General features: G+C 39.9%; 1 pseudogene; it reads left to right on the forward strand.

Annotated features, from left to right (window-relative positions):
- Window positions 1–6,909: 6,909 nt before the first annotated feature.
- On the forward strand, window positions 6,910–27,569 carry LOC138986874 (zinc finger protein 280B-like; annotated as a pseudogene).
- The last annotated feature ends 170 nt before the right edge of the window (window positions 27,570–27,739 follow it).

The raw sequence follows: 27,739 nt of genomic DNA on the forward strand, positions 1-27,739 counted from the left end.
GGTTGATTTCCCTTAGGATTGACTGGTTGGATCTCCTTGCAGTCCAAGGGACTCTCCAGAGTCTTCTCCATTCTCCAGGACCGCAGTTCAAACAGATCAATTCTTCAGCATTCAGCCTTCAGTCCAGCTCTTCCATCTGTGTCTGACTCCTGGGAAAACCATAGCTTTGACTTTATGGACATTAGTTGGCAAAATAATGTCTCTGTCTTTTAATATTCTCTCTATGTTTGTCACAGCTTTTCTTCCAAAGAGTGAGTGTCTTTTAATTTCAGGGCCTCAATAGCAGTCCACAGTTATTTTGGAGCCCTAAAAAATGAAGTCTGGATTTACTGTAACTGAGTTTGTACTGGTTTCATCTCTCCACCATCAAGTAGCTTTGAAATCTCCATGTTCCTTCCTGGCTACTCTGTGATCCCCAATGTAACCATTTCTCTGAACTCTAACACCAGGGATTCATTTTCCTTTGTTTCAAATTTTAAATAGATAGAATCACACAATAGAATTTCTGTTCCCCTGGTCTTTGTTTGCTTTCAAATAAGTGAGATGCATTCTTATTATATGTAGCTGTGGAACATTCCTTTTCATTGCTGGGTAGAATTCCCTTGGATGAATGGGCATAGTCTTATATGTCCATTTACTGTGCCTGAAATTTGAGGCTCTTATTTTGCCTTTTTGAATAAGCTGCCTATGAACATGTGTATGTGTTTCATAGTAATTTCTCTAAGATAGCTATATCTGTATATATGGATATGAGATTTTCTGATAATCCATGTGGTAGTGGTAAAGTTGCTAAGTGGTATTTGACTCTTGCCACCCCATACACTCTAGCCCACCAGTCTCCACTGTCCATGGGTTTTCCCAGGCAAGAATACCACAGTGGGTTGGCATTTCCTTCTCCATAGGATTTTCCTGACCCAGCGTTCAAACCTGGGTCTCCTGCATTGCAGGCAGATTTGTTACTGACAGTAACAAAATAGCCATGAAATTAAAAGACACTTACTCCTTGGAAGGAAAGTTATAACCAACCTAGATAGCATATTCAAAAGCAGAGACATTACTTTGCCAATAAAGGTCCATCTAGTCAAGGCTATGGTTTTTTCCTGTGGTCATGTATGGATGTAAGAGTTGGACTGTGAAGAAAGCTGAGCGCTGAAGAATTGATGCTTTTGAACTGTAGTGTTGAGAAGACTCTTGAGAGTCCTTGGACTGCAAGGAGATCCAACTAGTCCATTCTAAAGGAGATCAGCCTTGGGATTTCTTTGGAAGGAATGATGCTAAAGCTGAAACTCAGTACTTTGGTTGAGGTCATGTGAAGAGTTGACTCATTGGAAAAGACTCTGACACTGGGAGGACTGTGGGGGCAGGAGGAGAAGGGGATGACAGAGGATGAGATCCATTTGGATGGCATCACTGACTCGATGGACAGTGAGTCTGAGTGAACTCCGGGAGTTGGCGATGGACAGGGGAGGGATGGCATGATGAGATTCATGGGGTTGGACGTGAGAGTGGACATGACTGAGTGACTGAACTAAACTGAACTGATTCCTGCTTCTGAACCTAAATAACTTGTAGCTCCTAAGTGAAATTGTTATGAAAAAAGGAATGATATTGAAAATAGCAAACTTTTTGAGACAGAGCTAAAGCAGTTTCATATGTTAATGTGCACTACATTTGAAAAGAAGAAAGCTTGGCAAAACAATGATCTAAGTAAATGCTATTCACAGACATTTTGGTAGCAATATAAATTTTTTAAATCATTGTTACATGTATTCCCTAATAAGGATGATCAGGTTTTCACATATATAAATGCATATTTTTCTCTTCTGTGAGGTAATGTATTTATATACTTTATCTGATTTTTCAGTCGGGGTGTTCATCTTGTAGGAATTTTTGTTTGTTTCCTGTAAGGCTTAAGGAATCATAGATCTTCAACCAGGGATTGAATTTCTGCCCCTCCATTGCAAACACAAAGCCCGAACTACCAGATCATTAGGGAATTCTCAATGAAAATGTTTTCTATCTCCTTGTCTAATATGCCACTTCAGAGATATTAAAATGTAGCTAATGTGACAGAGGTATTAAATCCTTGTGTGTGCTCAGTCACTTCAGTTCAGGTCAGTTCAGTTGCATTCAACTCTTTGTGACCCCATGAATCGCAACATGCCAGGCCTCCGTGTCCATCACCAACTCCCAGAGTTCACCCAGACTCACGTCCATCGAGTCAGTGATGCCATCCAGCCATCTCATCCTCTGTCATCCCCTTCTGCTCCTGCCCCCAATCCCTCCCAGCATCAGAGTCTTTTCCAATGAGTCAACACTTTGCATGAGGTGGTCAAAGTACTGGAGTTTCAGTTTTAGCATCATTCCTTCCAAAGAAATCCCAGGGCTGATCTCCTTCAGAATGGACTGGTTGGATCTCCTTGCAATCCAAGGGACTCTCAAGAGTCTTCTCCAACACCACAGTTCAAAAGCATCAATTCTGCAGCCCTCAGCCTTCTTCACAGTCCAAATCTCACATCCATACAAGACCACAGGAAAAACCATAGCCTTGACTAGACGGACCTTTGTCGGCAAAGTAATGTCTCTGCTTTTGAACAAGCTATATGGGTTGGTCATAACTTTCCTTCCAAGGATTAAGCGTCTTTTAATTTCATGGCTGCAGTCATCATCTGCAGTGATTTTGGAGCCCAAAAAAATAAAGTCTGACACTGCTTCCACTGTTTCCCCGTCTATTTCCCATCAAGTGATGAGATTGGATGCCATGATCTTCATTTTCTGAATGTTGAGCTTTAAGCCAACATTTTCACTCTTCACTTTCAATTTCATCAAAAGGCTTTTTAGTTCCTCTTCACTTTCTGCCTTAAGGGTGGTGTCATCTGCGTATCTGAGGTTATTGATATTTCTCCTGACAGTCTTGGTTCCAGCTTGTGTTTCTTCCAGACCAGTGTGTCTCATGATGTACTCTGCATATAAGTTAAATAAGCAGAGTGACAATAGACAGCCTTGACATACTCCTTTTCCTATTTGGAACCAGTCTGTTGTTCCATGTCCAGCTCTAACTGTTGCTTCCTGACCTGCATACAAGTTTCTTAAGAGGCAGGTTAAGTGGTCTGGTATTCCCTTCTCTTTCAGAATTTTCCACAATTTATTGTGATCCACAAAGTCAAAGGCTTTGGCATAGTCAATAAAGCAGAAATGGATGTTTTTATGGGACTCTCTTGCTTTCTCTATGATCCAGCAGATGTTGGCATCTGATCTCTGGTTCCTCTGCCTTTTCTAAAACCAGCTTGAACATCAGGAAGTTCACGGTTCATGTATTGCTGAAGCCTGGCTTGGGAAATTTTGAGCATTACTTTACTAGCATGTCTGATGAGTCCAACTGTGCCGTAGTTTGAGCATTCTCAGTCCTGTCCAACTCTTTGTGACCCCATGGACTGTAGCCCGTCAGGCTCTTCTAAGTCCATGGGATTCTGTAGGCAATAATACTGGGGTGGGTTGCCATTTCCCATTCCAGGGGATATTCCCGACCCAGGGATTGAGCCCATATTTTTTATGTCTCCTGTATTGGGAGGCAGGTTCCTTATCACTATCACCACCTGGGAAACCTATTAAATTTTACTTTGATTTAATTAATTTAAAATTAAAAGCTATTGCTTGAGGAACCAGATCTTCCTTATAAATGTGTTTCAATTAATTTTTATACTCAATAATTTGTGAATCTCTTAGATATTTTCCTCAATTTGAGAGTCCATGCCCCTCTCCAGGTATAGGCTGGGTTTAGTGACTTGTTTCCAAAGGACAGAATATGTCAGGGGGAAAGAGATAACTTTATAGCAGAGGAACTAGTGGTAAGTCATATTGATAGTATGAATCCTTGATGGGAAGTAATGAGAAAGATATATTGCCTTGGAGGTATAGTTCTAAAAATATATAAACCCCTGTGCAACCAGGAGAAATATATCAAACCCATATTGAGAGTCATTCTGCAAAATACCTGTCCCTGAAGGACTCCTAAAAATTGTCAAAAGTCATGTAAAGCAAGGAAAGTTTAAGAAACTGCTAAGACCAGAGGGAGATCAGCCCTGGGATTTCTCTGGAAGGAATGATGCTAAAGTTGAAACTCCAGTACTTTGGCCACCTCATGTGAAGAGTTGACTCATTGGAAAAGACTCTGATGCTGGGAGAGATTGAGGGCAGGAAGAGAAGGGGACGACAGAGGATGAGATGACTGGGTGGCATCACTGACACTATGGATGTGAGTCTCAGTGAACTCCGGGAGTTGGTGATGGACAGGGGCTCTGGCGTGCTGCGATTCATGAGGTAGCAAAGAGTCAGACACGACTGAGTGACTGGACTGAACTGAAGACCAGAGTAAACTAAGGGAGGTATCTGTAGCTTTTCGGTATATATCCTCATGCAATTTGGCATCATATATGGGACATGAACCTGGAAAAGAACAGTTGTGGAAAAACTGGTAAAATTTAATAAAACCTGGAACTTAGTTAAAGGTACCCTACTGAAAGATACAGGAATAATTGTGAGGCTTAAAGGAGGTCATTTCACATAGACATAGTTTAGACATTGCAAGTATTTTCTCTACATCACATCCACTTCATTTTGACTTCACTGGAATGGGAATCTAAAGTTTTGTATACTTAACTGAATGGAAATCTTCAAATACAAATGGTCAATAATATTTAGAAGGTGTGATCTGACCATAATGCAATAATGAGAAATTGACAAAGAAACATCTTTTTAAATGCCATTCATTTGGTAATTATCAATAAACATATTAATACATAATATATATCTCCATGGAATTTTCAGGCAAGACTACTAGAGCTGATTGCCATTATTCTCCAGGGTATCTTCCTGACCCAGAATCATACCTCAGCCTCTTGTGTCTCCTGCATTGGCTGGAAAGTTCATCAGTTGAGCGATCAGGAAAGCTCATACAATATATAATCTTTGTCTTAAAATATAATATTAGGATATATTTGGAAGTAAATGATAATGAACATACTAATCAGCAAAAATCGTGGGAAACAGTTAAATTTGTACAGGGAAATGATGGAAACAGTGACAGACTTTAGTTGCTTGGGGTCCAAAATGATTGTGGATGGTGACTGAAGCCTTGAAATTAAAAGGTATTTGCCCCTATGAAGAAAAGCTATAACAAACCTAGACACAATATTAAAAACATACACATTACTTTTCTGACAAAGTCCATCTACTCAAAGCTATGGTTTTTCGAAAGTCATGTATGGATGTGACAGCTGGATCATAAAGAAGGCTGAGTGCCAAAGAATGGATGCTTTTCAATTGTGGTGTTGGAGAAGACTCTTGGAGTCCCTTGGACAGCAAGGAGATCCAACCAGTCAATACTAAGGGAAATCAACTCTGAATATTCACAGGAAGGACTGATGCTGAAGCTGAACATCCAATACTTTGGCCACTTGATGTGAAAAGCCAACTCATTGGAAAAGACCTTGATGCTGGGAAAGACTGAGGGAAGGAGAAGAAATGGGCAGCAAAGGATGAGATGGTTGGATATTATCACCAATTCAATGGACATGAGTTTGAGCAAACTCCAGGAGATAGGAAAAGACAGGGAAGCCTGGTGTGCTGCATGCAGTCCATGGAGTTGCAAAGAGTCTTACATGACTGACAGACTGAACAACAACAACAAATTAAGGTAAATTTATAGCATTACATATAAGACAAATGAGAGTTACAAATAACTATCTCAAAAAGCTGTAAAGATGAGCAACAGAACAAACTTATAGCAATAAGAAGGAATGAAATTTTAAAAAAGAATGAAAAATGAATATAATAGAGAAGAAAATTTATAACAAAACCAAAACTTTATTCTCCTATATGACTACTAGGAGACTTCCAGCAGAACAGGGCATTTAAAAAATACTTTGTAAAGGGCTAAAAGACTTTGAAAAGGGCTAAAAAAGGAATACTTTAGGCTTTGTGAATATGATCTTTGGTGGTTAATCAAGTTTGCAGCCATAGACAATAACCAAAGGAACTGGCAAGTCCCTGTTCCAACTTTAAGGACTCTGAAAATTGAATTTCACACAATTTTCACTTCAGAAAATAATATTTTCAGTTTTCCTCAGCCATTAAAAAGCATAAGGCTCTAAAATTAAAAAAAGAAAGAAAGAAAGCTCATTCTCAGCTCATATATGCTGTGCAAAAACAGGGCCGGCTGCCCTACATTGATCCAAATGGAATTCCAAGAGGAGGTGTTTCAAGATCCCCATAGACACCATCAGCCCACTAGGCTCCTGTTCTGTCCCTGGGATTCTCCAGGCAAGAATACTGGAGTGGGTTGTGTTTCCTTGTCCAATGCATGTGTGTGTGTGTGTGTGTGTGTTCTCAGCCCTGTGCCCTGGCGACTGCCCAGTTTTGTGTTGTGTGTGTGTGACCCCATGCACTGCAGCCTACCAGGCTCGACTGTCCAGGGTTTTTCAGCCCTGTGCAAGACTGTACGGTTTGTGTGTGTGTGTGTGTTGCCATTCTCTCCTGTGCCCAGCTCACAGTTCTGTGCTGTGTGTGTGTGTGTGGGGCAGGCTGCCCTGCATTGATCGAAATGGCCCTTGCCCCAAGAGGAGGGTGTTCAAGATCCAGGTGTGTGTGTGTGTGTGTGTGTGTTGTGTCTTAAGCCCTGGGTGTCACCCCTGAGGGCTGTGAGTGCTAGATACCATCATTTGAACTCCCCTGGTAGTGTGTGTGTGTGTGTGTGTCGTGTCTCGCCATTTTCCCTGTGCCCTGGCGACTGTGCAATGTATTTTTTCTTTTTCCCTTTGGTGAGCTGAGCTGCAATCTTGATAGACCCAAGACTTGAGAATCAGGTTCAGCCTGACCGCGCCCCTGGCGGTTGCCTCCATGCGATTGCAGGCGCCCAACACCAGCCTCGAGGTCAATCAGATTTGGCAGCGGACACCAGGCAGCCAATCATCTGTGGCGGCGGCGGGCCCCTAGGGGCAGCTCGTGGTGCCTCAGGTCTGAGGAGGGATCATTGCCTAGGTGCAGGTGACCTAGCGGCAGGTGGCGCAGGCAGTTCTGGCACCGTCGCCAAAGGGGACCGGTAAGGCCAGGGGCCTGGTGCGGCCAAAGCGGTGCCCTGAGGGCCCAGGGAGGGTTTCTCAGGTCCCCAGTCGCGCGGGGGCCTTGCTCAGCGGGCGGCCTGTGAGGGCCGATGGGTCCTCAGGACAAAGCGTGAGGCCAGGCCCACAGGCCCCAGGTCCCTTTGCCCTCTCCAGTCTAGTCTGTGCTGATGTTGCTGCTCTCTGGAGGCCTTCCGCTGGTGGTGGGAGGAGCCAGCTCAGGAAGGCCTGTCAGGCCCCAGCCCCGCCAAGGTCTTCTGTGGAAAAAAAAAAAAAAAATCAATCTAGTGGCCACTCCACACACACACACATTTGGTCATTTTCCTGTTTGTTTCTGACTCTCCCGGACCCAGTTCTGAACCCAGGCCTAGGGGGCCCAGCAGCAAAAGGCCTTTGGTTTGGCCTCTTTGGCAGAGTGCCTTGATCATTTGTTTGTTTGTTTGGACTCCAGAGCTGCCCCTGTGGGAGGCCCCAAGACTCAGGGAAGAGGAAAGTTCAAATCAGGTGTTTGTTTGTTTGTTACTGACAGAAGGAACAGGAATTCGTAGGGGTGGGCTCTGGTAGGGTGTGAGACGCCTAGTCAGCATCCCGTAGGGTAGGGTGGCTGGGGATAGAATATTTCGGAACACGTTGCTCACCCCAGGATATGACCTTCTCCTGCCTGGGAAGTCTCAGGCACTCAGGTTTTCAGTGTGCCTCCTGAGGTAAGGTGACAGACATCTTTACAATAAGGAACAAAGTTGTGTCTTTCTTGCCTTCTGTTTTTCTCCTTTCATTCTTGGGCTGACATATTGCGGTTGAGAGAGATTTCTCCTGGGGATTAGCTGACCCTGAATGCAGGTGATGACTTCAGGGAAATCATGGTTTCAAGTCACTCTGAAGCTCTCTGAGTTGCAACATTAAAACAGGCAAGGGGGCTAGTGGCTTGCTTTCCCTGCATTCTTGAAAGAAAAAAGTAAGAGCACCATGGGTTTTAAGATGTGTAGAGATGACTCCTACAACTTGGTGAGGCTAAAATGGGGCAATGCACATATCCTAAGGTTTTAGCTATAAAATCAAAGTAATGAAGGTATGGGTGTTCCCTGGTGGCCTGGTGATTAGGATTCTTGGCTTTCACTGCAGTGGTTTGGGTTCCATCTCTGGTCAGGAAATGAGGACCCCACAAGCCAAGCAGCATGGCCAAATGAATAAAAGAATGTTTTGTTCAGAGAAAATGTGTTGTGATTTAACATGTTTTCATGGGATTACTTACTCATTATTGCACCCTTAAGAGCTTTATTTCATTAAATAATTGAACTCCACTGGATGGGGGCGGGGGCATCTGAGTTCATTTCATGCCAGTAAACAAGATCTTGTGCCTATGCCCAGCTCTGTTGTACAGTTATATAATGCTGGTACAGTCTTGAACTTCACAGCATATCAGTGTTGCAGCATGTTTTGTTTTGTTACAACATGTGGCTTCATAGGATATTAGTTCCCCAACAAGGGATCAAACACAGGATCCTGGCAGTGAGAGAGCTGAGTCCTAACTAAACCACTGGACTGCCAGGCAACTCCTGTTTTTAGGTGTTTTGGTTTGTTTTGTGTTTTTTACGTTTTGCCATATTTATAGCAGAACTCTTATGTGTGATGTGTATGATGTGAATGATATTATAACTCAAACTGTTTGTGTTGTACATATTATCTAAAATCGAATAGTTTGAAAGAACTTACACTTGATATCTATTGGTCTAGAATCCAGTTGGGTAGTTTAGCCTCAGGGTCCCTCTTGAGGTGGTAGTCAAGCTTTTATCTGGTTTGGCAACCTCTGAAGACTTATTGAATCTAAGTTCTTTCACTTGGCTGTACTCATGAGGCCTCAGTTCCTCCTTCTATGGGCCTCTCCAAGGGCTGCTCATGTGGAGGCTGCTGTCTTTCCCAGAATAAGTGATTCAGGAAAGAACTTGCACCCACGATAAAGTGCAGAGTCTTTTTTCAGGCGTTACACATCTTCACTTCTGTATTTGCTTAGTCTCACAGGTCAACCCTGTGATAGTTTGAGAGAGAACTACATAGGGGTGGGAATATCAGGAGATGTGATTCATGGGGTCATCTTGAAGGCTGGCGACCATACCCATTAATCCACCATGCCAGCCTTTCTTCATATGATCTCAGTTCTGTTACTGTGAGCGAATTATTTGGCTTGTGTACACTTCTTGTGCACTGCTGCTTCTGTTAAGTCACTCAGTCATGTCCACTCTGTGCCATCCCATAGACAGCAGCCCACCAGGGGCCATCCCTGGGTTCATCAGGCAAGAACACTGGAGTGGGTTGGCATTTCCTTCTCCAATTCCTGAGAGTCAGTGAAACCAAGTCTCTTATTCTGTCCCTCTTTGACAACTCATCTCCTCCTGCCTACCAGGCTCCTCGGTCCATGGGATTTTTTTTCCAAGAGTACTGGTCAGCTCTGCCATTTGCTACTCAATTCTTGTTTATTCAGTGATATTCTAGCAAGTCTCTTCTTTGTCCTGGATTAAGTTTTCTGTTTCTCTGGACGGTTCCCATCAGCAAACAGACTGACTATAATGTCACCTCTCGTTAAAAATCTGTCTTTTGTAACACATCCTGCTTCTGCTTTTTTTAATTTCATGTTTGCTTATTATAGGCTTCTGCAGAGTTGTTTGTAGAATTTTTATCTCTTTTTCTCTCATTTTCCTTTAAATCCACTCTTGTCAAGGTCACCAGTGAATTCCAAATGTTAAACTCAGTGGTCAATTTTTATTTTTTTTTATTTTTATTTTTATCTTTTTATTTTATTTATTTATTTTTTTTAATTAATTTTATTTTATTTTTAAACCTTACATAATTGTATTAGTTTTGCCAAATATCAAAATGAATCCACCACAGGTATACATGTGTTCCCCATCCTGAACCCCTCCTCCTCCTCCCTCCCCATACCATCCCTCTGGGTCGTCCCAGTGCACCAGCCCCAAGCATCCAGCATCGTGCATTGAACCTGGACTGGCATCTCGTTTCATACATGACATTTCACATGTTTCAATGCCATTCTCCCAAATCTTCCCACCCTCTCCCTCTCCCACAGAGTCCATAAGACTGTTCTATACATCAGTGTCTCTTTTTGCTGTCTCGTATACAGGGTTATCGTTACCATCTTTCTAAATTCCATATATATGCGTTAGTATACTGTATTGGTGTTTTTCCTTCTGGCTTACTTCACTCTGTATAATAGGCTCCAGTTTCATCCACCTCATTAGAACTGATTCAGATGTATTCTTTTTAATGGCTGAGTAATACTCCATTGTGTATATGTACCACAGCTTTCTTATCCATTCATCTGCTGATGGACATCTAGGTTGCTTCCATGTCCTGGCTATTATAAACAGTGCTGCGATGAACATTGGGGTACAAGTGTCTCTTTCCCTTCTGGTTTCCTCAGTGTGTATGCCCAGCAGTGGGATTGCTGGATCATAAGGCAGTTCTATTTCCAGTTTTTTAAGGCATCTCCACACAGTTCTCCATAGTGGCTGTACTAGTTTGCATTCCCACCAATAGTGTAAGAGGGTTCCCTTTTCTCCACACCCTCTCCAGCATTTATTATTTGTAGACTTTTGGATCGCAGCCATTCTGACTGGTGTGAAATGGTATCTCATAGTGGTTTTGATTTGCATTTCTCTGATAATGAGTGATGTTGAGCATCTTTTCATGTGTTTGTTAGCCATCTGTATGTCTTCTTTGGAGAAATGTCTATTTAGATCTTTGGCCCACTTTTTGATTGGGTCATTTATTTTTCTGGAGTTGAGCTGTAGGATTTGCTTGTATATTTTTGAGATTAGTTGTTCGTCGGTTGCTTCATTTGCTATTATTTTCTCCCATTCTGAAGGCTGTCTTTTCACCTTACTAATAGTTTCCTTTGATGTGCAGAAGCTTTTAAGTTTAATTAGGTCCCATTTGTTTATTTTTGCTTTTATTTCCAATATTCTGGGAGGTGGGTCATAGAGGATCCTGCTGTGATGTATGTCAGAGAGTGTTTTGCCTATGTTCTCCTCTAGGAGTTTTATAGTTTCTGGTCTTACGTTTAGATCTTTAATCCATTTTGAGTTTATTTTTGTATATGGTGTTAGAAAGTGTTCTAGTTTCATTCTTTTACAAGTGGTTGACCAGATTTCCCAGCACCACTTGTTAAAGAGATTGTCTTTAATCCATTGTATATTCTTGCCTCCTTTGTCAAAGATAAGGTGTCCATATGTGCGTGGATTTATCTCTGGGCTTTCTATTTTTTTCCATTGATCTATATTTCTGTCTTTGTGCCAGTACCATACTGTCTTGATAACTGTGGCTTTGTAGTAAAGCCTGAAGTCAGGTAGGTTGATTCCTCCAGTTCCATTTTTCTTTCTCAAGATCGCTTTGGCTATTCGAGGTTTTTTGTATTTCCATACAAATTGTGAAATTATTTGTTCTAGCTCTGTGAAGAATACTGTTGGTAGCTTGATAGGGATTGCATTGAATCTATAAATTGCTTTGGGTAGTATACTCATTTTCACTATATTGATTCTTCCAATCCATGAACATGGTATATTTCTCCATCTATTAGTGTCCTCTTTGATTTCTTTCACCAGTGTTTTATAGTTTTTTTTATATATAGGTCTTTAATTTCTTTAGGTAGATATATTCCTAAGTATTTTATTCTTTTTCGTTGCAATGGTGAATGGAATTGTTTCCTTAATTTCTCTTTCTGTTTTCTCATTATTAGTGTATAGGAATGCAAGGGATTTCTGTGTGTTGATTTTATATCCTGCAACTTTACTATAATCATTGATTAGTTCTAGTAATTTTCTGGTGGAGTCTTTAGGGTTTTCTATGTAGAGGATCATGTCATCTGCAAATAGTGAGAGTTTTACTTCTTCTTTTCCAATTTGGATTCCTTTTATTGCTTTTTCTGCTCTGATTGCTGTGGCCCAAACTTCCAAAACTATGTTGAATAGTAATGGTGAAAGTGGGCACCCTTGTCTTGTTCCTGACTTTAGAGGAAATGCTTTCAATTTTTCACCATTGAGGATAATGTTTGCTGTGGGTTTGTCATATATAGCTTTTATTATGTTGAGGTATGTTCCTTCTATTCCTGCTTTCTGGAGAGTTTTTATCATAAATGGATGTTGAATTTTGTCAAAGGCTTTCTCTGCATCTATTGAGATAATCATATGGTTTTTGTTTTTCAATTTGTTAATGTGGTGTATTACATTGATTGATTTGCGGATATTGAAGAATCCTTGCATCCCTGGGATAAATCCCACTTGGTCATGGTGTATGATCTTTTTAATGTGTTGTTGGATTCTGATTGCTAGAATTTTTTAAGGATTTTTGCATCTATGTTCATCAGTGATATTGGCCTGTAGTTTTCTTTTTTTATGGGATCTTTGTCAGGTTTTGGTATTAGGGTGATGGTGGCCTCATAGAATGAGTTTGGAAGTTTACCTTCCTCTGCAATTTTCTGGAAGAGTTTGAGCAGGATAGGTGTTAGCTCTTCTCTAAATTTTTGGTAGAATTCAGCTGTGAAGCCGTCTGGACCTGGGCTTTTGTTTGCTGGAAGATTTTTGATTACAGTTTCAATTTCCGTGCTTGTGATGGGTCTGTTAAGGTTTTCTATTTCTTCCTGGTCGAGTTTTGGAAAGTTGTACTTTTCTAAGAATTTGTCCATTTCTTCCTCGTTGTCCATTTTATTGGCATATAATTGTTGATAATAGTCTCTTATGATCCTTTTTATTTCTGTGTTGTCTGTTGTGATCTCTCCATTTTCGTTTCTAATTTTATTGATTTGATTTTTCTCCTTTGTTTCTTGATGAGTCTGGCTAATGGTTTGTCAATTTTATTTATCCTTTCAAAGAACCAGCTTTTGGCTTTGTTGATTTTGCTATGGTCTCTTTTGTTTCTTTTGCATTTATTTCTGCTCTAATTTTTAAGATTTCTTTCCTTCTACTAACCCTGGGGTTCTTCATTTCTTCCTTTTCTAGTTGCTTTAGGTGTAGAGTTAGGTTATTTATTTGACTTTTTCTTGTTTCTTGAGGTGTGCCTGTATTGCTATGAACTTTCCCCTTAGGACTGCTTTTACTGTGTCCCACAGTTTTTGGGTTGTTGTGTTTTCATTTTCATTCGTTTCTATGCAAATTTTGATTTCTTTTTTGATTTCTTCTGTGATTTGTTGGTTATTCAGCAGTGTGTTGTTCAGCCTCCATATGTTGGAATTTTTAATAGTTTTTCTCCTGTAATTGAGATCTAATCTTACTGCATTGTGGTCAGAAAAGATGCTTGAATGATTTCTATTTTTTTGAATTTACCAAGGCTAGCTTTATGGCCCAGGATGTGATCTATCCTGGAGAAGGTTCCATGTGCGCTTGAGAAAAAGGTGTAATTCATTGTTTTGGGATGAAATGTCCTATAGATATCAATTAGGTCTAACTGGTCTATTGTATCGTTTAAAGTTTGTGTTTCCTTGTTAATTTTCTGTTTAGTTGATCTATCCATAGGTGTGAGTGGGGTATTAAAGTCTCCCACTATTATTGTGTTATTGTTAATTTCTCCTTTCATACTTGTTAGCATTTGTCTTACATACTGCGGTGCTCCCATGTTGGGTGCATATATATTTATAATTGTTATATCTTCTTCTTGGATTGATCCTTTGATCATTATGTAGTGACCTTCTTTGTCTCTCTTCACAGCCTTTGTTTTAAAGTCTATTTTATCTGATATGAGTATTGCTACTCCTGCTTTCTTTTGGTCCCTATTTGCATGGAAAATCTTTTTCCAGCCCTTCACTTTCAGTCTGTATGTGTCCCCTGTTTTGAGGTGGGTCTCCTGTAGACAACATATATAGGGGTCTTGTTTTTGTATCCATTCAGCCAGTCTTTGTCTTTTGGTTGGGGCATTCAACCCATTTACGTTTAAGGTAATTACTGATAAGTATGATCCCGTTGCCATTTACTTTATTGTTTGGGGTTTGAATTTATACACCATTTTTGTGTTTCCTGTCTAGAGAATATCCTTTAGTATTTGTTGGAGAGCTGGTTTGGTGGTGCAGAATTCTCTCAGCTTTTGCTTGTCTGAGAAGCTTTTGATTTCTCCTTCATACTTGAATGAAATCCTTGCTGGGTACAATAATCTGGGCTGTAGGTTATTTTCTTTCATCATTTTAAGTATGTCTTGCCATTCCCTCCTGGCTTGAAGAGTTTCTATTGAAAGATCAGCTGTTATCCTTATGGGAATTCCCTTGTGTGTTATTTGTTGTTTTTCCCTTGCTGCTTTTAATATTTGTTCTTTGTGTTTGATCTTTGTTAATTTGATTAATATGTGTCTTGGGGTGTTTCGCCTTGGGTTTATACTGTTTGGGATTCTCTGGGTTTCTTGGACTTGGGTGATTATTTCCTTCCCCATTTTAGGAAGTTTTCAACTATTATCTCCTCAAGTATTTTCTCATGGTCTTTCTTTTTGTCTTCTTCTTCTGGAACCCCTATGATTCGAATGTTGTAGCGTTTAATATTGTCCTGGAGGTCTCTGAGATTGTCCTCATTTCTTTTAATTCGTTTTTCTTTTATTCTCTCTGATTCATTTATTTCTACCATTCTATCTTCTAATTCACTAATCCTATCTTCTGCCTCTGTTATTCTACTATTTGTTGCCTCCAGAGTGTTTTTAATTTCATTTATTGCATTATTCATTATATATTGACTCTTTTTTATTTCTTCTAGGTCCTTGTTAAACCTTTCTTGCATCTTCTCAATCCTTGTCTCCAAGCTATTTATCTGTGATTCCATTTTGATTTCAAGATTTTGGATCAATTTCACTATCATTATTCGGAATTCTTTATCAGGTAGATTCCCTATCTCTTCCTCTTTTGCTTGGTTTGGTGGGCATTTATCTTGTTCCTTTATCTGCTGGCTATTCCTCTGTCTCTTCATCTTGTTTAAATTGCTGAGTTTGGGGTGTCCTTTCTGTATTCTGGCAGTTTGTGGAGTTCTCTTTATTGTGGCTTTTCCTCGCTGTGTGTGGGTTTGTACAGGTGGCTTGTCAAGGTTTCCTGGTTAGGGAAGCTTGTGTCGGTGTTCTGATGGGTGGTGTTGTATTTCTTCTCTTTGTTCAGTCGCGCTGTGGGGAGGGAGGGAGGGATGCGGCAAACAAATAACACTGGCGTGCGCTCGCAGTGCCTCAGCCACACTGGGTCTGCCCCCGCTCACGGTGCGTGTAGCCTCCCTGCCCACACTGCTCGGGCTCTAGGTTGTTCCACCGGGAACAATCCGAGGCTGGCCCTGGGTTGCATGTACCTCCCAGGTCCAAGCCGCTCAGGTTCAGGCACTCGGGTAGTCCTTAGAGGCGCAGACTCAGTTGGGCCTGAGTTTTGTGCTCTTCCCAGGTCCGAGCAGCTCAAGTGATGAGGTGTTTGGTGAGCGCCAATGCTGCGACTTATCGCCTCCCCGCCACTCGGTTATCTGGGCGTAAAACCGGCGCACCTTCTCAGGCAGATGTTAACCGTCCAGACCTCCAAGAAGTTTTAGTTAGCAAAGAAGCCTGCTTACAGTTTTATAGATAATGTCTCTCTGGGGCTGCAATTGCCCCCTTCCGGCTCTGGCTGCCTGTCACCGGAGGAGGAAGGTCTGCAGCCGGCTATCTCTGTTCAATTCTTTGTTCCGTGCGCGGGCCTGGCGGTGTCTTAGGTTAGGGCTGGCTTTTCGCGTGGTAGATATCCCACAGTCTGGTTTGCTAGCCCAAATTATTTCGCTCAGATAGTGCTCAGGGTATTCAGGCCAGATTCTTACTCTAAGCGATGCAGCCCGCGCTGCGCCTCCCTGCCCAGCCCCCGCTTGCTAATGGCGCGTGCAGGCGTCTGCGCTGCTTCTCCGCTGGGGGAGTTACCGTAGGACTCGCAATCTTCGAGTTTTAATTGTTTATTTATTTTTACTTCCTGTTATGTTGCCCTCTGTGCTTCCAAAGCTCGGCACAGATTCGGCAGTGAGAAGGTTTCCTGGTGTTTGGAAACTCTCTCTTTTAAGACTCCTTCCCGGACGGAACTCCGTCCCTCCCTCTTTTGTCTCTTTTTTTGTCTTTTATATTTTTTCCTACCTCCTTTCGAAGAGTTGGATTGCTTTTCTGGGTGCCTGATGTCCTCTGCCAGCATTCAGAAGTTGTTTTGTGGAATTTACTTGACGTTTAAATGCTCTTTTGATGAATTTGTGGGGGAGAAAGTGTTCTCCCCATCCTACTCCTCCGCCATCTTCTTTTTTTTTTTTTTAAAAATTTTATTATTATTATTATAATTTTTCTAAATTTGCAATATTGTATTGGTTTTGCCATATCAACATGAACCCGCCACGGGTGTACACGTTTTCCCCATCCTGAACCCCCTCCCACCTCCCACCCCATATCATCCCTCTGGGTCATCCCAGTGCAGCAGCCCCAAGCCTCCTGTATCTTACATCCAACCTGGACTGGCAATTCGTTTTGAATATGATATTATACATGTTTTAATGCCATTCTCCCAAATCATCCCCCCCTCCCTCTCCCACAGAGTCCAAAAGACTGCTCTATACATCTGTGTCTCTTTTGCTGTCTTGCATACAGTGTTGTCATTACCATATTTCTAAATTCCATATATATGTGTTAGTATACTGTATTGGTGTTTTTCTTTCGGCTTACTTCAGTCTGTATAATAGGCTCCGGTTTAATCCACCTCATTAGAACTGATTCAAATGTATTCTTTTAAATGGCTTAGTAATACCCCATTGTTTATATGTACCACAGCTTTCTTATCCATTTGTCTGCTGATGGACATCTAGGTTGCTTCCATGTCCTGCCTATTAGAAACAGTGCTTCAGTGAACATTGGGGTACACATGTCTCTTTCAATTCTGGTCTCCTCAGTGTGTATGCCCAGCAGTGGGAACGCTGGGTCTTATGGCAGTTCTATTTCCAGGTTTTTTTTTTTTTTTTTTTTTTTTTTTTAAGGAATCTCCACACTGGTCTCCATAGTGGCTGTACTAATTTGCATTCCCACCAATAGTGTAAGAGGGTTCCCTTTTCTCCACACCCTCTCCAGCATGTATTGCTTGTAGACTTTTGGATTTCAGCCATTCTGACTGGCGTGACATGGTACCTCATTGTGGTTTTGATTTGCATTTCTCTGATAATGAGTGATGTTGAGCATCTTTTCATGTGTTTGTTAGCCATCTGTATGTCTTCTTTGGAGAAATGTATATTTAGTTCTTAGGCCCATTTTTTGATTGGGTCGTTTATTTTTCTGGAATTGAGCTGCAGGAGTTGCTTGTATATTTTTGAGGTTAGTTGTTTTTCAGTTGCTTCATTTGCTATTATTTTCTCCCATTCTGAAGGCTGTCTTTTCACCTTGCTAATAGTTCCTTTGTGGTTCAGAAGCTTTTATTTTTAATTATATCCCATTTGTTTATTTTTGCTTTTATTTCCAATATTCTGGGAGGTGAATCATAGAGGATCTTGTTGTGATGTATGTCGGAGAGTGTTTTGCCTATGTTCTCCTCTAAGAGTTTTATAGTTTCTGATCTTATGTTTAGATCTTTAATCCATTTTGAGTTTATTTTTGTGTATCGTGTTAAAAACTGTTCTGCTACTGCTGCTAAGTCACTTCAGTCATGTCCGACTCTGTGCGACCCCATAGACGGCAGCCCACCAAGCTCCACAGTCCCTGGGATTCTCCAGGCAAGAACACTGGAGTGGGTTGCCATTTTCTTCTCCAATGCCTGAAAGTGAAAAGTGAAAGTGAAGACACTCAGTCATGCCTGACCCTTAGCCACCCCATTGACTGCAGCCTTCCAGGCTCCTCTCTCCATGGGATTTTCCAGGCAAGAGTACTGGAGTTGCGTGCCATTGCCTTCTCCAAAATGTGTTATGGTTTCATTTTTTTTTTTTTTTTTTTGGTTTCTTTCTTATACAAGTGGTTGACAAGTTTTCCAGCACCACTTGTTAAAGAGATTGTCTTTTCTCCATTGTATATTCTTGCCTCCTTTGTCAAAGATAAAGTGTCCATAGGTGTGTGGGTTTATCTCTGGGTTTTCTGTTTTTTTCCATTGATCTATATTTCTGTCTCTGTGCGAGTAGCATACTGTCTTGATGACTGTGGCTTTGTAGTAGAGCCTGAGGTTGTTATTTTATTTAATTTATTGGCAGCCTTTATTAGAGCAGTTCATTTCCTCCTCCCTGAAAAAAATGTTTCATTTGGATTACAGACTGCTTCTCTTTCCTGCTTCTCTTCTATCTACAGTTCTCCCAGATACAATGTGTGAGCTTTGTATCTGGCTTTATTCAGATGTCATATTTTTTTTTCAAATATTTATATTTATTTAGCTATGTAGCATGTGGGATCTTAGTTCCCAGCCCAGGGACGGAACCTGTGCAGAGTCTTAAACACTGGATCTCCAGGGAAGTCACTAGTTTGTGTATTTTCAAGATTCATCCATTTCATGGCTGTATAGCAGTGCATTTTTTTTTTTATGGCTGAATATGCTATATCAATATGGTATGTGGCTTACCTGTAGTCCATTGTGAGCATATACCACAATTTATTTATCCATTCATCAATTAATGGATAATATTTGGATAGTGTATTCTTTGTGGTTATTGTGAGTAATATTGCTGTGAACACTGTTTTTGCATGGACTTAACATTTTCATTTTTATGGATATATACAAAAGAGTGAAATTTCTGGATCATGTGGCTACTCTATATTAATTTTTGAGGTACTGGCAAACTTGTACAATTTTACAGCAATTACATCAACAATATATGAAGATTCCTTTTCTCCACATCCTCTGCATCACTTGTTATTATTCCTCTTTTTGATTACAGTCAACCTAATGGGTAGGAGAAGGCAATGGCACCCCACTGCAGTACTTTTGCCTGGAAAATCCCATGGATGGAGTAGCCTGGTGGGCTACAGTCCGTGGGGTCGCTGAGAGTCGGACATGGCTGAGCGACTTCACTTTCACTTTTCACTTTCATGCAATGGAGAAGGAAATGGCAACCCACTCTAGTGTTCTTACCTGGAGAATCCCAGGGAAGGGCAAGTGAGGTGGGCTGCCATCTATGGGGTCGCACAGAGTCAGACAGGACAGAAACGACTTAGCAGCAGCAGCAGCAGCAACCTAATAGGTGTGAAGTAGTATCTCACTGAGATTGATTTACATTTTATTACGGGCCTCCTTGGTGGCTCAGAAGGTAATGTGTCTGCCTGCAATGCAGGAGACCTGGGTTCGATTCCTGGGTTGGGAAGATCCTCTGGAGAAGGAAATGACAATCTATTCCAGCATTCTTGCCTGGAAAATCCCATGGATGGAGGAGCCTGATAGGCTACAATCCATGGGGTCGCAAAGAGTTGGACATGACTGAGTGACTTCACTTTCTTTCACTTTCAATCATGTTAAGCAGTATTTTTTGTGATTGTTGGCCATTTGTATATCATATTTCGTGAAAAGTCTATTCAAATTCTTTTCCTGGTTGTTAGATTTTTATTTGTCGTAAAAAAAACATCGAACTTAAAATTTTTACCATTTTAACCATTTTTACATGCTAAGTATTTCACACAATTTCATCAGCCTTTTTGGAGAAAGAAATGGCAACCCACTCCAGTATTCTTGCCTGGAGAATCCCATAGACAAAGGAGTCTGGTGGGCTACAGTCCATGGGGATGCAAAGAGTCATACACAACTGAGCAACTCACACACACACACACACACACAGAGTCACAGTGTTGTTTTGTTGTTGTTGTCATCGTTTTAGCTGTTCTATGCAGCTTGAATGACAGTTTCCTCATTGAGAATCATACCCAGGCCCCTGATAGGAAAATTTGGAGTTCTAGCCTCTGAACTACCATGGAATTCCTTATCACATTGCTATGAAACAGATCTCTACACCTTTTCATCTTGCAAAATTGAAACTCTGTACCCATCACCTGTCCCATTAAACAACAACTCCGCTTTTCTTCCCTGTTTCCCTAGACCCTGGACTCCATCATTCTACTTTGTTCCTTTCTATTGCTTGACTATATTAGATATTTCATATAAGTGGAAATATACAGTATTTGTCTTTTTTTATTACTGGCTTATTTCCTTTGGCTTGATATCTTAAGGGATCACGAATGTTGTAGCATGTGGCAAAATTTCATTTATATGGCTTAATAATGTTCCATTATATGTATATATCACATTTGATGGAAGTTTAGATGCTTCCACCTCTTAGTTGTTGTGATTAGTGCTGCTTTGAGCATGGCTGTGCAAATATCTCAAGACCCCATGTTAACTTCTTTTGAATTTATATTCAGAAGTGGAATTGCTGAGTCATGTCGTAGTTCTATTTTTAATTTTTTGAGGAGGCTTTATACTGTTTTCTGTAGCAGTTGCACCATTTTAAAATCTATCCATAACACACAAGGATCCAGTTTCTGTACATACTTGCCAAGAGTTGTCCTTTCCTTTCCTTCCTTTTACCTTTCCTTTCCTTCATATGTAAACATGCACACATGCATGAACACTTTTTTTCATATCCTTTCCCATTACTGTTTATCACAAATTATGAATATAGTTCCTTGTGCTATACAGTAGGATCTTTTTTATCTATTCTATATATTAACATTATAGTTTGCATCTGCTAATCACCAGCTCCCAATCTATGCCTCCCCGACCCGTCCTCTCTTGGTAATCACATAGTCTGCTATGTCTGTGAGTCTGTTTCTGTTTCATAGATAAGTTCATTTGTGTCATATTTTAGAGTCCACATGTAAGTGATACCATATGATATTTGTCTTTCTCTTTCTGACATCCTAAGTATTCTTTTTAATGTTAATGTAGAGTCACGTGTTTACTTGACTTCATTTTCAGAACATTTGTTGCTACTGTATAGAAATGTGATTGATTTTTAAAATATTTATCTTGTATTCTTCAAGCTTTTTATTAATTCTAATACCTGTGGTTTCTTTGGAATTTTCTATATATAAAAGTATGGTATCTCCAATATACTTTGACTTTTTCCTTTCCATTCTGAAGGCTGTTTTTTTTGTTTGTTTGTTTGTTTTTTGGTTTTTGGGTTTTTTTTGAGCAACAACAACAATTCCTTTTTCTTACTTGATTGCTCTGGTTATAGAACTGCCAGTATAATATTGAACCAAAGTGTGGAATAGACTTCCTTGTGTTGTTCCCAATCTTATAGGGAAAGCTTTCAGTGTTTCATTATTATTAAGTATGATTTTAGCTGTGGGTCTTTTACAGGTACCCTTTGAGAAAGTTCTCTATTGTTCTTAGTTATTAGGTATTTTACTTTAACCCCTATTATGAAAAGGTGCTAGATTCAAGAGAATGCTTTTTCTGCAGGCAGATGTGTTTTTTGTACTTTATTGTATTAAAATAGCATAATGTTGATTGACTTTCATATAATGAACCAACTTTGCATACCTCCATAAACCCCACGTGATCATGGTATATAATCTTTTTTATATGTTAGGTTTTGTTTGCCAGTATTTTGTTGAGGACTCTTGCATCTGTATTCATACGGGATATCCATTGTATGTGTGTGTGTGATGTCTGTGTCTGATATTGGTATTAGAGAAATACTGGCATGACTTTGCCTGCTATGTGGGCAAGAGACGTGGAATGAAGGATGAAGCATTGTTGGATTTAAGTTTAGTCAAGATTAGAGTGAGAAATTTAGGATATATCAGTGTGGATTTGGGGGTGAGATTATCAAGAAAGTACATTCTCAATTTGCTAGGCCTGTGTTAAGTGCTTGACATTGAATTATGCTATTTGTTAACTATGTATAGATACTTTATATTTGAATTTGCTACCTATTTTCTGTATTAACATTTATGAAATTAGTAGGTATGAATCAGTTGTAATGTGCATTTAAGATGGTTTTTTTTTTTTTTTCCAGTTTTACTACAAAACAAGATGCCATTAAATAGCTGACACTTTTTAAAAAGAGCTTAACCTTAAGTCTAAGAAATAAGCATGTTTGTCTTTAAGGTGTGGAAACACATTTAAAAATTATAAATTTGCCCAAAAAGATGCAGCTGGTGTGTGATTAACTTAGAATTCCAGCTTAATCTTCTTTGGCTCCAAAGTCCATGTTTCTAAACACTGTACAATAGTGCTTTTGTAAAAATACTCGTCCTTTACATGTGATTTCTCCTAATGATCAGTGGTGGTTTTTTTTTTTTTTTCTTTCCTTCTTTTTTTAGTTAGAAGAGATTAAAATCAACATGGAACAAAGCTATGATTCTTGAGTCATGTAGACTTGTAGTCAAAGGTTTTTCAGCTGTCATTTAGTCTCTTTTATGCTCAGTATCTGTATCTGTAAGATAAGGGTGTTTATAACCACCCTAGAATTTTGGAGATAACCAAATAGCACATTTTTCTGTACTTAACTAATATGTAGTATATTTATACCTAGGTGGCAGTTTATTTAAAGGAAGCACTGGGACTTATGGCCACACCCTCCAAGAACAAAAGAGTATTTAAAATATGGAACCACCATGTATGTCATGTGAAGAAGAACAAGAGCCAGAACCACAGAAAAGCAAGGGAGAAACCAAACAAGTAGATGACGAAGATGCTGAACTGATCTTGGTTGGAGTGGAACATGTAAATGAAGATGAGGATATGATCTTTGTTGGGATGACCTCAAATTCAAAACCAGTCGTTTCAAACATACTGAACAGAGTTACCCCAGGTTCTTGTTCAAGGAGAAATAGGTATGGTCACTTCAGGAAAGACAATGCTCAGAAATTACAGCCTGTTAGTCATGTGACTCCTGCATCAGAAGCAAAGACTGTCTTGCCAGTTTCTGTCTCTGAATCAAGATCAACAGATAATTCTATTATAATTCAGCCTTTGTCCAAAGTGGATTATAAAAATATTTCACCATAAATAGTGCCTAATAGCTTTTCAGAATTATGTTCTCCTTTCATTACCTTCACAAGTTCATTGCAGCATCCAATAGAAACAGCAGTTTCTGCAGGAGATATGAATAAAAGTCCTCATGTATCACAGCGGCTTTCCACTTCTGAAACAAATAGCACAAGTCCCCAAAGGCCTAAACTCAGTGATGGAATTATAGGAGAACATCCTTTAGCTTTGTCCCTTTCAGGTATTTTTCATACAGTGACTACTCAGCAAAGCACACCAGACAGTGTTCATACCTCATTAAGCCATGTTCAGAGTGGAGAACCTTGTCCAACAGCTTTTCCAAAGGACAGTGTTCATTGCAAGCATGTAAGTCCTTTAGGGGAAAATGGACTGACAAAAACTGACTTTCCAAGTATATCAAGTCAAAACAAGATTGCTGATCCCACAGAAGGCAATCTGATTGTGTTATTTCATGACTTCTAGTATGGACAGCATATAGGAGATGGGCAGCCAGAACCGAAAACTCACACAGCCTTTAAATGCTGCAGCTGCTTGAAAGTTCTAAAAAATGTTAAGTTTATGAACCACATGAAGCACCATTTGGAACTTGAGAGGCTGAGAGGTGACAGCTGGAAATACCACACCACCTGCCAGCACTGCCACCGCCAGTTTCCTACTCCCTTCCAGCTGCAGTGTCACACTGAAAGTGTCCACACGTCCCAGGAGCCCTGCACAGTCTGTAAAATCTGTGAATTGTCCTTTGAGGCAGATCAGATTCTCTTACAGCACATGAAAGATAATCATAAGCCTGGTGAAATGCCCTATGTATGCCAGGTTTGCAGTTACAGATCATCATTATTTGCAGATGTGGATGCACATTTCAGAGCATACCATGGTAACATTAAGAATTTACTTTGCCCCTTTTGTCTCCAAATTTTTAAAACTGCAACACAATACATATTCGTTATAGATGGCACTGGGTAAAGAGTTTTCACCAGAGTTCCAATGTGTGCTACAGTTTTTAACTTGTAAAGAGAAAAGGGAGCACAAGACCCAGTGTCATCAAATGTTTAACAAGCCTAAGCAGCTAGAAGGATTACCTCCTGAAACAAAAGTTGTTATTCAGGTATCACTGGAACCCCTTCAACCAGGATTGGTGGAAGTAGCATCCATTACTGTGAACACATCTGATTCTGAACCATCAGCCCCCAAATCTAAAAGTAGGAGGTCAAAAAACCCGGTTAATTTTACTTTAAGTAAGTCTGAAGCAAGTATTTCAAAGTTATAAACTCCATTAAAAACGAAAAATTCAATTACAGCATTATTCAATAATATCATATATAGAGAAACCAATGTGTAATTTATGTGTTTTTGTTTTAAATACATGAAATACAGTTTTGTTTGAATATTGAGATGTTATTTAAAAATATATTCCTGTTTTTCATACAATTGTCTTAACACTAAAAATTATGTGTGTGTGTGTGTGAGAGAGAGAGAGAGAGAGAATGAGAGAGGTGGAGAAAGGAAAAGTAACAACCTATTTTGGTATTTCATGTTATTTGTAAGTTTGAAAGCTCAACTATACATATAATCTGTAGAGTGGTTTAGCAATGTAATTTTCAACTGTTTTCATGCCTTGAAGATCTCAGTATTAACTATATAGCCAGATTGGAATGGCTTTGTTACAGTATGGTCCCTTGTGCTGCTGAACTCTCCGAAGTGCCTCTGTTATGCTGATCTAAGATAACCTGGCTCCAAAAGCCTGGTGTGGAGAAGTTGATGGAGAAGCTATGATGTGAGTTTGGACCAGACACAGGATTTAGTCAGTGGAGAGCTGTGGCTTCTTGTCCCAGTTGAGGAAGAGGTATGCATTCACTCCAGGCATGGAGCAAAGGCAGAAGGAACACTGTCTCAGAGTGTCTTTACCTAGATCAGGGACATCTCAAGGAAGCCAACCATCAAAATGCCTGTGTTTGGTGAGAGGCCCCTGCAAGCATCAAGCAGGCCCTGTGTTATCATTGACTGCAGTTGGAGAAGCAGAGATAGTTAATAGAATGAGGGCTGGTGCCTGTGGACCTCCTGTTGAGTGATCAAAAGGGGAATTTGATTCATTCCATCCCCTTTCCCATTTGGCTAGCCTTTAGTCACAGTGAAGTAGCCATATCTGTCTCAGTCACAGTAGTAAAGCAAGTTAAGATTCCCAAGGAAAAAAGCCTTGACATCCAGTTTGATTTGTACTGGACCCATAGTTTTAACTGAAAAGGATCAAACACAGGGAATCTGTTCAGTTTATGAATTGGGCTAAATTTAGTTCTCTTACCCTTAAGCTACAATGGAGTTGACTGAGAATAGTAAATGTAGTGGATACAAAGGGTCCAGGGTGATTAAACCCTCTATAGAACTTTTCCTTACCTTTTCCAGTTACAAGTATCTTACTCTAGTAGAACATGTGAGATTTCAGTTTTGTATCTTATCTTGCCTTGGACATGTATTGCAGTTAACAGCTAATTCTTTGTGTGTGTAATTTCCCATTTTATCAAACTAATACTGATTTTCAGCCTTACTTGACACAGTCTGATGTGCAGGAATTGTCTCGTTTATTTCAGTAATTATCAGGTCATAGAGTTATTATCCTTCCTCTACTCTATCCAGCTATCTAGTCTGTGATTATACTTGTGGAAACCTTTTTTCTTGCAGTCTCCGTGGGCTCTTTCACAGACCTGCGGGGTACCCTCTACGTATTGGTTCCTGAACATCAGCACACTTGGCTTCCTCTGTGGGTTCCTGGAGTTGAGTCTCCTCCTAGAGTTGAACACCATACCTTCTCCACTTCTGGCACAGATACCTAGCAATCTCTGTGCATCATTCAAGGAACCTGGGATCCTGGCTGTATACCTATGCCAGGAGAAATCTCTCCGTTTCCTCTTCCTTTCTCCTCCTCTTTGTCTCTCTTCACTCTCCACGCCCCCCCACCGCCTACCTCCACAATTTATTTAAATGCTCTAAGCTTTCACAAAGTGCTGGAAAGTGGTAATCACCAAGGTGTTAGCATCCGTCTCAGAACTGAAGAGGAAGGACTACAGATGACTAAGCTGTAGTAAGTCTATTGTCTCCATTTTAGTTAATTTCCTGAGTGTAAATTCAAATACAAGTAGATTGCATTTATTTATTCAATGCTTGATTGATTGATTTGCACTTTGAGTATATTAGTAGGCCTTTCCAGTTAGTTTGCTTGGGCCAAAGCACTTTGCAAAGTGTCAGCTTAAACCACTTTTAGGTGTATAAAGTGTGTGTGTGTGTATGAGTGTGTGTGTGTTCTGGTCTCAGGTGAAAACTCTATGTGTAAATAAATGTGCAGCCTATTGCATTCTCATCTCCTTTATTCCATTTCTATAGTAAAAATATGAAATGTTTTATTTATGTTTTTATTGTTGCTTAATATTTTGAACACAGTTACTGTTGTTTGCTCTGGAGTATGCTCCTAAGGAGTACAAGTTGTATTTATTGCCAAATAAAAAGGTTCTAGTGATATGGTCCCTGACTACTTCCTCTCTTCCATTCTCTGTCATTCTACTCTACTATTTTCCCCACTGGTGCCCTGTTTTTGACAGCACTGGCCTTGCTTTTCCTCAAGCAAATTCCATTTCTTCCCGATCCAAAGACTTTGCAACTGTTGTTCTTCTGGAAATGCTCTTCCCCTAGGCCTGCATGGCTTGCTACCTCCCTTGTTTGAGCTTCACCAGTGCTGTTCAGATCACACAGTGAAATCGCCAACCCCCTCCCTTTCCTCCTCCTCCTTAAAGGCACTTTAAGTCTCTACCCTCTCTTCCCTCTCCGGCCTAAATTTCCTAGGTTTCCACACACACACACACACACACACACACACACAAGAGATAATAACATCAAGGCTTTGCTTCTTAGAATTAACTTGAGTCAGGTCTGTGCCTGCAGATAAAAGATAGTTAATAGTGAGTTGAATTCTTTCAGGAGCTTTCTCTGTTTTTCTATTGATACTTCTATAATTTTTAAGGCAATGTCATTTTGTTTTGTTTAAAAATATATTGTATATCTGTCAAGATAACTATTTTGTTATTGCCCTTTGTGAATTTCCTTGTCTATTTTGCTTGTTCTTTCTGATAAATTTATTATTAGTTGCCAAAAAATTGTAAGTAAAATTATTATTTTTAGAAATAAAATGTTTTTAAAAAATTATTTCTGCTGTCTGTCTGTTTACAAATAACATGGCATATTTTTAGTTTTAAAAAATAATCTTATTGTGTTGTCCAGAACTTCTAAATAGTGATTTGTAAATGGGTTTTCTTGTTCTTAGTACCAAAAAAAAGGCAATGAGTATATGGCTTAATAAATTTCTATTTCTGTTTTTAGAATTTAAAGAGAATTGTGTTATTAGATAGTTTACATCTGTTGAGACATTTACGTTTCTTTCTTTCTCCCTTCCCTTCTTTTTCTTACTTTCTTCCCCTGTCTCTCTTCCTCTTTTTTCTTCCTTTGTCCCTTTCTTTCCCCAGGTTTTTGCTTGAGTGGATCTTTCCTGAAACAAAAGTAATTCCACTCAGGGTTGAATATTACCCTCTCAGAATCTCATTCCATTTCTCATTTTTAGTATTGGGATTAACTTCCCTTTCCCCCTTATCAGATTTGCCACAGTTGTATCAATATTTCTGATTTACTTTTTTCAAGAGCCAGCTCT

Source organism: Bos mutus, unplaced genomic scaffold, assembly GCF_027580195.1.
Source record: "Bos mutus isolate GX-2022 unplaced genomic scaffold, NWIPB_WYAK_1.1 CTG225, whole genome shotgun sequence".
Classification (NCBI taxonomy): domain Eukaryota; kingdom Metazoa; phylum Chordata; class Mammalia; order Artiodactyla; family Bovidae; genus Bos; species Bos mutus.